At 42.6% G+C, this 9,038-nt stretch overlaps 1 pseudogene; it reads right to left on the bottom strand.

Moving 5' to 3' along the window:
- Positions 1-7,070: 7,070 nt before the first annotated feature.
- LOC132344618 (zinc finger protein 280A-like) lies at positions 7,071-8,664 on the bottom strand (annotated as a pseudogene).
- Between the last annotated feature and the right edge of the window lie 374 nt (positions 8,665-9,038).

A 9,038-nucleotide genomic window follows, 5' to 3' on the forward strand; every position in this document is an offset into this window, starting at 1 on the left:
TGTTGTTCAGTCCATCAGTCATATAGGACTCTTTACAACCCCATGGACTGCATGCAGCACACCAGGCTTCCCTGTCCTTCACTATCTCCTGGAATTTGCTCAAACTCATGTCCACTGAGTTGGTGATACTATCCAACCATCTCATCCTTTGCTACCCAATTCTCTCCTGCCCTCAGTCTTTCCAGTATCAAGGTCTTTCTCAATGAGTTGGTTTTTCACATCAGGTGGCCAAACTATTGGATCTTCAGCTTCAGCATCAGTCCTTCCAGTGAATATTCAGAGTTGATTTCCTTTACGATTGACTGGTTGGATCTTGCTGTCCAAGGGACTCTCAAGAGTCTTCTCCAACAACACAGTTCAAGAGCATCAATTCTTATGATCCAACTGTCACATCCATACATGACTGCTGGAAAAACCATAGCTGTGACTAGATGGACTTTGTCAACAAAGTAATGTCTCTGCATTTTAATATGCTGTCTAGATTTGTCACAGCTTTTCTTCCGAGGGGCAAATATCTTTTAATTCCATGGCTGCAGTCACCACCCACAATCATTTTGGTTCCCAGGAAAATAAAGTCTGTCACTGTTTCCATCATTTCTCCGTACAACTTTAACTGTTTCCCACAATTTTGCTGCATAGTATGTTCATTATCATTCACTTCCAAGTATACCCTAATATTCTCTTCTTAAGACAAAGATTATATATTTTATGGGCTTCCCTGGTCACTCAACTGGTAAAGAACTTTCCAGTCAATGCAGGAGACACAAAAGGCCCAGGTTCGATCCTGGGTCAGGAAGATCCCCTGGAGAAAATAATGGCAATCTGCTCCAGTAGTCTTGCCTGAAAATTCCATGGAGATATATATTATGGATTAATATAGTTAGTGATATTTTCCAAATGAATGGCATTTTAAAAGGTGTTTCTTTGTCAATTTCTCATTATTGCATTATGGTCAGATCACACAGTATAAATATTGTTGATCCTTTGTATTTGAAGATTTCCATTCAATTAAGTATGCCATACTTTAGATTTCCATTCCAGTGAAGTCAAAATGAAGAGGGTGTGATGTAGAAAAAATACTTGCAATGCTTAAAGTATATATATGTGAAATGACCTCCTTTAAGCCTCACAATTATTCCAGCATCTTTCAGTAGGGTACCTTTAAGTAAGTTCCAGGTTTTATTCAAATTTTACCAGTTTATCCACAAATGTTCTTTTCCAGTTTCATATTCCCATATAGGATACCGAACTGCATGAGTATATATAGCAAAAAGCTACAGATCCCTCCCTTAGCTTACTCTGGTCTATAGCAGTTTCTTAAACTTTCCTTGCTTTTCATGACTTTTGACAATTTTCAGGAGTCCTTCACGGACAGGTATTTTGCACAATGACTCTCAATATGGGTTTGATATGTTTCTCCTGGTTGCACTGGGGTTTATATATTTTTAGAACTATATCTCCAAGGCAAAATATCTTTCTCATCACTTCCCATCAAGGATTCATACTATCAATATGACTTACCACTAGTTCCTCTGCTATAAAGTTATCTCCTTCCCCCTGACATTCTGTTCTTTGGAAACAAGTCACTAAACCCAGCCTACACTTAGGGAGGGGCATGGACTCTCATCTTGAGGAAAATATCTAAGAGATATGCAAATTACTGAGTATACAAATTAACTGAAACTCATTTATAAGGAAGATCTTGTTCTTCTAGCCATATCTTTTAATTTTAAATTAATTAAATTAAAGTAAAGATTTAATAGGTTTCCCATGTGGTGCTAGTGGTAAAGTACCTGCCTGCCAATGCAGGAAATGTAAAAGACAAGGGGTTCAATCCCTGGGTCGGGAAGATCCCCTGGAAAGGGAAATGGCAACACACTCCAGTATTATTGCCTGGATAATCAATCCCATGGACAGAAGAGCCTGGCGGGCTACACTGATGGGGTCACAAAGGGTTGGACAGGACTGAAGCAGCTGAACATACACAAAGATTTAATACCTCAGTCACACTAGCTACATTTTAACATCTCCAAAGTGGCATAATAGAAAAGGACATAGAAAACATTTTCATTGAGAATTCCCTAGTGATCTGGTTGTTAGGGCTTTGTGCTTCCACTGCAGGGGGCAGAGATTCGATCCCTGGTTGAGATCTAAGATCCCTTAATCCTCACAGAAAGGCCAAAAAAAAAAAAAAAAATTCCTACCAGATGAACACTCCATCTGAAAATTCAGATAAAGGATATAAACAAGTCACCTCAAAGAAGAGAAACATATACATTTATATATGTGAAAAGCTGATTGTCCTTATTAGGGCATACATGTAATAATTATTTGAAAATTTTCTATTGCTGCAAAAACTTTTGGGAATAGCACTGACTTAGATCATTGTTTCAGAGAAGGCAATGGCACCCCACTCCAGTACTCTTGCCTGGAAAATCCCATGGACGGAGGAGTCTGGCAGGCTGCAGTCCATGGGGTCGCTAAGAGTTGGACACGACTGAGTGACTTCACTTTCATCTTTCACTTGCATGCATTGGAGAAGGAAATGGCAACCCACTCCAGTGTTCTTGCCTGGAGAATCCCAGGGATGGCAGAGACTGGTGGGCTGACATCTATGCGGTCCCACAGAGTCAGACACGACTGAAGCAACTTAGCAGCAGCAGCAGCAGATCATTGTGTTGCCAACCTTTCTTCTTTTCAAATGTAATGCACATTAACACATGAAACTGCTTTAGCTCTGTCTCAAAATTTTGCTATTTTCAATATCATTCAGCTTACATATTTTATTTTTCCCATAACAATTTCTCTTAGGAGCAGTAAGTTATTTAGGTTCAGAAGCAGGAGTAGGAGGAGCCTAAACCACAACATTAAAGAGGCTTGTGAATTACAGATGGATAAGGTAATGGTACCCGACTCCAGTACTCTTGCCTGGAAAACCCCATGGGCGGAGGAGGCTGGTAGGCTGCAGTCCATGGGATCCCTAAGAATCTGACATGACTGAGCGACTTCACTTTCACTTTTCTCTTTCATGCATTGGAGAAGGAAATGGCAACCCACTCCAGTGTTCCTAGGGATGGGGGAGCCTGGTGGCCTGCGTCTATGGGGTCACACAGAGTCGGACAGGACTCAAGTGACTTAGCAGCAGCAGTGAATTACAGAGGTGCCACTTTTGCACTTTGGGTTCCTGGTAATCCTTAATCTAGCTTCAGCCTGTTTGCAGTTATATTGCTTCATTTTCAAACTTTGGGAGTTCTTTCCTTCTCAGTTATCTTTCTGGGTTTTTGTTTGGCCATGCCACGGAACCTGTGGGATCTTAGTTCCACAACCAGGTGTTGAACCCTGGCCATTGGCAGTGAAAGCATCAAGTCCTAACTGCTGAACCACCAGGGAATTCTCGTATCTTTTTCTTTCTTTCTTTCAAATATTTATTCATTTACTTAGCTGTGCTTGGTCTTCGTTTCAGCACAAGAGCTCTTCAATCTTCATTGTAGCATGTGGGAGGCAGGATTTTTCATTGTCACATGCGGTATTTTTAGTTGCAGTATGTGGGATCTCATACCCCGACCAGGGAATGAACTTGGACTCCCTAGTTTGGGAGCACCGAGTCTTACCACTGGACTACAGGGATGTTCTTCCCATGGTTGAACCCAGGTCTCCCAAATTGCAAGTGAATTCCTTACTGTGTGAGCTACCATAGCTTTGATTATAAGAACTTTGGTCAGCAGAGTGATGCCTTAGCTTTTTTTTTTTTTTTTTTAATGCTAACTCCGGGAGTTGGTGATGGACAGGGAGGCCTGGCATGCTGCGATTCATGGGGTCGAAAAGAGTCGGACAGGACTGAGCGACTGATCTGATCTGATGTTTGTCATAGCTTTTCTTCCAAGGAGCTAGCTTCTTCTAATTTTGTGGCTACATTCACCTTCCACAGTGATTTTGGAGTTCAAGAAAATAAAATCTGCTGTTATTTTCACTTTTTCTCCATTTGTTTGCCATGAAGTGATGGGACCAGATGTCACCATGTTAATTTTTTGAATGTTGAGTTTTAAGCCAGCCTTTTCACTCTCCTCTTTCACCATCATCAAGAGGCTCTTCATTTTCTGCCGTTAGGGTGGTAGCATCTGCATATCTGAGGTTGTCACTATTTCTCCCAGCAATCTTGATTCCAGATTGTGCTTCATCCAGCCCAGCATTTTTCATGATGTACTCTGCATTTAAGTTAACTAAGCAGGGTGACAGTATACAATCTTGACGTACTCCTTTCCCTATTCGGAACCAGTCTCTTGTTCCATGCTCAGTTCTAACTGCTGCTTCTTGACCTGCAAACAGATTTCTCAAGAGGAAGGTCAGATTGTCTGGCATTCCCTTCTCTTTAAGAATTTTTCAGAGTTTGCTGTGGTCCACACAGTCAAAGGTCTCATCACTTCATGGCAAATAGATGAGGAAACAATGGAAACAGTGACAGACTTTATTTTCCTGAGCTCCAAAGTCACTGCATATGGTGACTGCAGCCATGAAATTAAAAGATGCTTGCTCTTTGGAAGAAAAGCTGTGACAAACCTAAATGGCATATTAAAAAGCAGAGACATAACTTTGCCAACAAAGGTCAGTGGAGTCAAGGCTATGGTTCTTTCACTAGTCATGTATGGATGTGAGTGGAGAAGGCAATGGGACCCCTCTCCAGTACTTTGCCTGGAAAATCCCATGGATGGAGGAGCCTGGTAGGCTACAGTCCATGGGGTGGCTAAGAGTCAGACATGACTGAGCGACTTCACTTTCACTTTTCACTTTCATGCATTGGAGAAGGAAATGGCAACCCACTCCAGTGTTCTTGCCTGGAGAATCCCAGGGAAGGGGGAGCCCGGTGGCTGCTGTCTATGGGGTCACACAGGGTCGGACACGACTGAAGTGACTTAGCAGCAGCAGCAGCATGGATGTGAGAGTTCGACCATAAAGAAGGCTGAGCAACAAAGACTTGATGCTTTTGAACTGTGGTGTTGGAGAAGACTCCTGAGAGTCCCTTGGACTGCATCGAGATCAAGCCAGTCAGTCCTATAGGAAATCAACACTGAATATTCACTGGAAGGACTGATGAAAGTGAAGCTCAAATACTTTGACCACCTTATGGGAAGAGCCGACTCATTAGAATACACCCTAATGCTGGAAAACATTGAAGGCAGGAGGAGAAGGGGATGACAGAGAATGAGATGGTTTGATGGCATCACAGACTCAATGGACTTGAGCTTGAGCAAGCTCTAGGAGATGGTGAAGGACAGAGAAGCCTGGTGTGCTGCAGTCTATGGGGTCGCAAAAAGTGAACACAACTCCCCAACAACAAATTACTGTTTGTCTTGCTTGATTTTTTTCTTGTTTCCGCAGTTTTTCACTTCTAATTAAATTTGTTCTTTGAAATTCATGGAAGGTCAAGACCTAAAGCTTTTCTACAAATAAGAGACAGGGTACATTGGAGGTGGGGGGTGGTGGGGGTGATCTGTCCCTGGGAAAGCCCTGCAGGGTCCTGCTCAGTTATACGATGAAACAGACTAACAGTTCCAAGTGTTCGGTAGAAATGGAAATGCCGATACTGTTAGTGGAAATACACATTGCTTCAATCAGTTTGAAAAAGCACTTGACTGTACCTGCATATTAGAATGGGTCAGTCAGTAACAAATCTGCCTGCAATGCAGGAGATACAGGTTTGAACCCTGGGTCAGAAAAATCCTCTGGAGAAGGAAACGCCAACCCATGGTGTTATTTTTTCCTGGAAAATCCTATGGACAGTGGAGCCTGGTGGGCTAGGGTCTATGGTGTTGCAGAGTTCAATACCACTTAGAAACTAAACCACTACCACATACATTATCAGAAAATCTTATGTCTAGACATACAGATATAGCTATCCTAGAGAAATTACTATGAAAGATACACACAGGTTCATAGGCAGCTTATTAAAAAAGGCAAAATAAGAGCCTCAAATTTCAGGCACAGTAAAATGGACATATAAGACTATGCCCATTCATCCAAGGGAATTCTTGGATTCAAGCAATGAAAAAGAATGTTCCACAGCTACATACAATAAGAATGCATCTCACTTATTTAAAAGAAAACCAAGACCAGGGGAACATAGACTCTATTGTGTGACTCTATTTATTTAAAATTTGAAACAAATGAAAATGAATATCTGGTGCTAGAGGTCAGAGAAGTGGTTACTTTGGGGAGCAGAGAGTGGCCAGGAAGGAACATGGAGATTTCAAAGCTACTTGATGGTAAAGAGATGAAGCAAGTACAATCTTAGGTACAGTAAAGGCAGACTTTATTTTCTTGGCTCCAAAATAACTGTGGATGGTTACAGAGGCCATGAAATTAAAAGATGCTCACTCTTTGGAAGAAAAGTTGTGACAAACCTAGACAGTATATTAAAAGACAGAGGCATTTACTTTGCCAACAAATGTCCATAAAGTCAAAGCTATGGTTTTCCCAGTAGTTAGATACAGATGGAAGAGCTGAACCATAAGGAAGGCTGAGTGCTGAAGAATTGATCTTTTCGAACTGTGGTGCTGGAGAATGGAGAAGACTCTTGAGAGTCCCTTGGACTGCAAGGAGATCCAACAAGTCAATCCTAAGGGAAATCAACCCTGAATATTTAGTGGAAGTACTGATGCTGAAAGACCAATACTTTGGCCTCCTTATGGGAAGAGTCAACTCATTGGAAAAAAAACAAAAAAAAAACAAAAAACGCTGATACTGGGAAATATTGAAGGCAGGAGCAGAAGGCGTGACAGAAGACGAGATGGTTGGATGGCATCAGCAACCCAATGGAAGGAGTTTGAGCAAGCTTTGGGAGATGGTGATGGACAGGGAAGCCTGGCATACTGAAATTCATAGGGTCACAGGGAGTCAGACACAACTGAGAAACTGAACAGCAAAAGCCAAGCAGGGTCTTTATGTACAGCTGGCTGAACCTCAATAGGGCTTTTTTTAATTTCTGGAGGTGGGTAGAACATAATTTTTTAGCCAGATCCCTTACTGCAACACGTCTGGAATATTTTGTGTTCATAGTCAATCTTCTTTGTAGTTTTTCTGGGTGTCACTTGGGAGTCAGTGTTCCTCACAATGATGGATGCTGTCTCTCTCAGTCCCAGCTGAACTGAAGTTCGGATCAATGGCTTCTGTTTCAGGAGGCAATCCTCACAATTACTCTGGCTTTTTGAATGACGGATGATTCTTGATTTTGTGCTCTGTCTTTTCCTTCAGGTTCAAACACTCTTCCAGCACTTGGAATGTGGAAAGACCCTCTTGTTTCAGTGCCTCCAAGCGTGATTTACGAAGGATGTCACCAGTTTGAAAATTTCGAGGCAAAACAGACAAAGCAAATTGTTCATGTTTCCATGCCATGTTCTAAAATGTGTCTCTACATCGGCCAAGGCTGACAATCTGTAATTGGACACAGCACGGCACACATAGGGCATTTTTCCAGGTTTGTGACTGTCCTTCATGTGCTGTAAGAGAACCTTATTTGCTTTGAAGGACAATTCACAGATACTACAGAACGTGAAGGGCTCCCGGGAAGCGTGGACACTCTCAATGTGACACTGCAGCTGGAACAGGGTGGGAAACTGGTGGTGGCAGTGCTGGCAGGTAGTGTGGATTTCCCAGCTGTCACCCTTCTGCCTCCCAAGCTCCAGATGGTTCCTCACGTGGGTCATAAACTTGACATTTTTTAGAACTCTCAAGCAGCTGAGGCATTTAAAGGCTGTGTGAATCTTCTGTTCTGGCTGCTCATCTCTTGTATGCTGTCCATAGTCAAAGTCATCAAGTAACATGATCAGATTTTCTTTCATGGGATCAACAGTCTTGCTCTGACATGCAAGAGTCAAAACATCCGTTTTCTCCAACCCTTCCAAACTACATGTTCTGTCTGGATCCATAAGACTGAAGCATGCCTGGTCATTTGTGTGAGTCCGTGAAAATGATGCCCCACCGTGAACATGGCTCAGTGAGGTTGGGAGATCTTCCAAGGTCATAATTGTGTCCTTTGTAGGAGAGATACCTGGAGGGGCCATGGTGGAGGCAAGTCCCCCTGGGATTCTATCGCTGAGTTTGGGTCTTTTGGGACTCCCACTGTTACATTTTTACATCTGAAGTGGGACATTGCTTTGAATTAAGAGGACTTTCATCCTTGCCTCCTAATGAGAGAATAGCTCCAGATAGACAATGAGGCTGCGAAGAGAGCAATTCTGAATTGTGAAGGTGAAGCACAGCTTCCAGAGAGCTCGTTTTATAATCAGGTTTAGATGAAGGCTCGAAAATAATAGGACTGTCTCTTCCTCCCCATTCAGACTGAGAAGCTGGTGATACGGCCACTGGCTCTGATACTGAGGTCCTGAGATTTGCAGGTTGCAACGTGTAGGAGGGATCTGGACTCACATGGCCCTTCTTTCTTCTTGAAGATGAGTCCTTGGTCACTCTGTTCAAAATGTTAGAAATGACTGGCTTTGAACCTGAAATCACTCTGACAAAGAGGGTTTCAGCATCCTTATTGACATGCTGCACTCCAACAAAGATGACTTCAGCATCATCATTGTCCTCATCTCTGGATTTGGACCCTGTGGTCTTTTTCTTGGGTTGTGGTGGTGCTTGTGCTTCCTCACACAGGAAGAGATGGGCCATTTTACAATCACTTTTGGCTTCAAGTGGCCCCTTCTAGTGTTTTTTCCACCTACAGGCAACCACAGGACAAGGTCATCCCCTCTGATCTCAGGTGTCACTCTCTGTGGTTTCAGTTAACCCTCAGTTGTTCAACGAAAATATTAAATGGAAAACTCCAGAAGTATATAGCTCATAAGTTTTAAATTGCATGTCATTCTGAGGAGTGTGATTGGAATCTCACACCATCCTGCTTCCTCCTGCCCAGAATGTGAATCATCCGTAGTCCAGCACATCTCACCCGTTTGTCACTCGGTTACCGCAATGACTGTTGAGATGTCACAGGGCTTGTGACCAAGTCACCCTTATTTTACTCAATAATGGCCCCAAACCATAAG

The sequence above is a fragment of the Bos taurus genome, chromosome Y (genome assembly GCF_002263795.3).
Source record: "Bos taurus isolate L1 Dominette 01449 registration number 42190680 breed Hereford chromosome Y, ARS-UCD2.0, whole genome shotgun sequence".
NCBI classification, from domain to species: Eukaryota; Metazoa; Chordata; class Mammalia; order Artiodactyla; family Bovidae; genus Bos; species Bos taurus.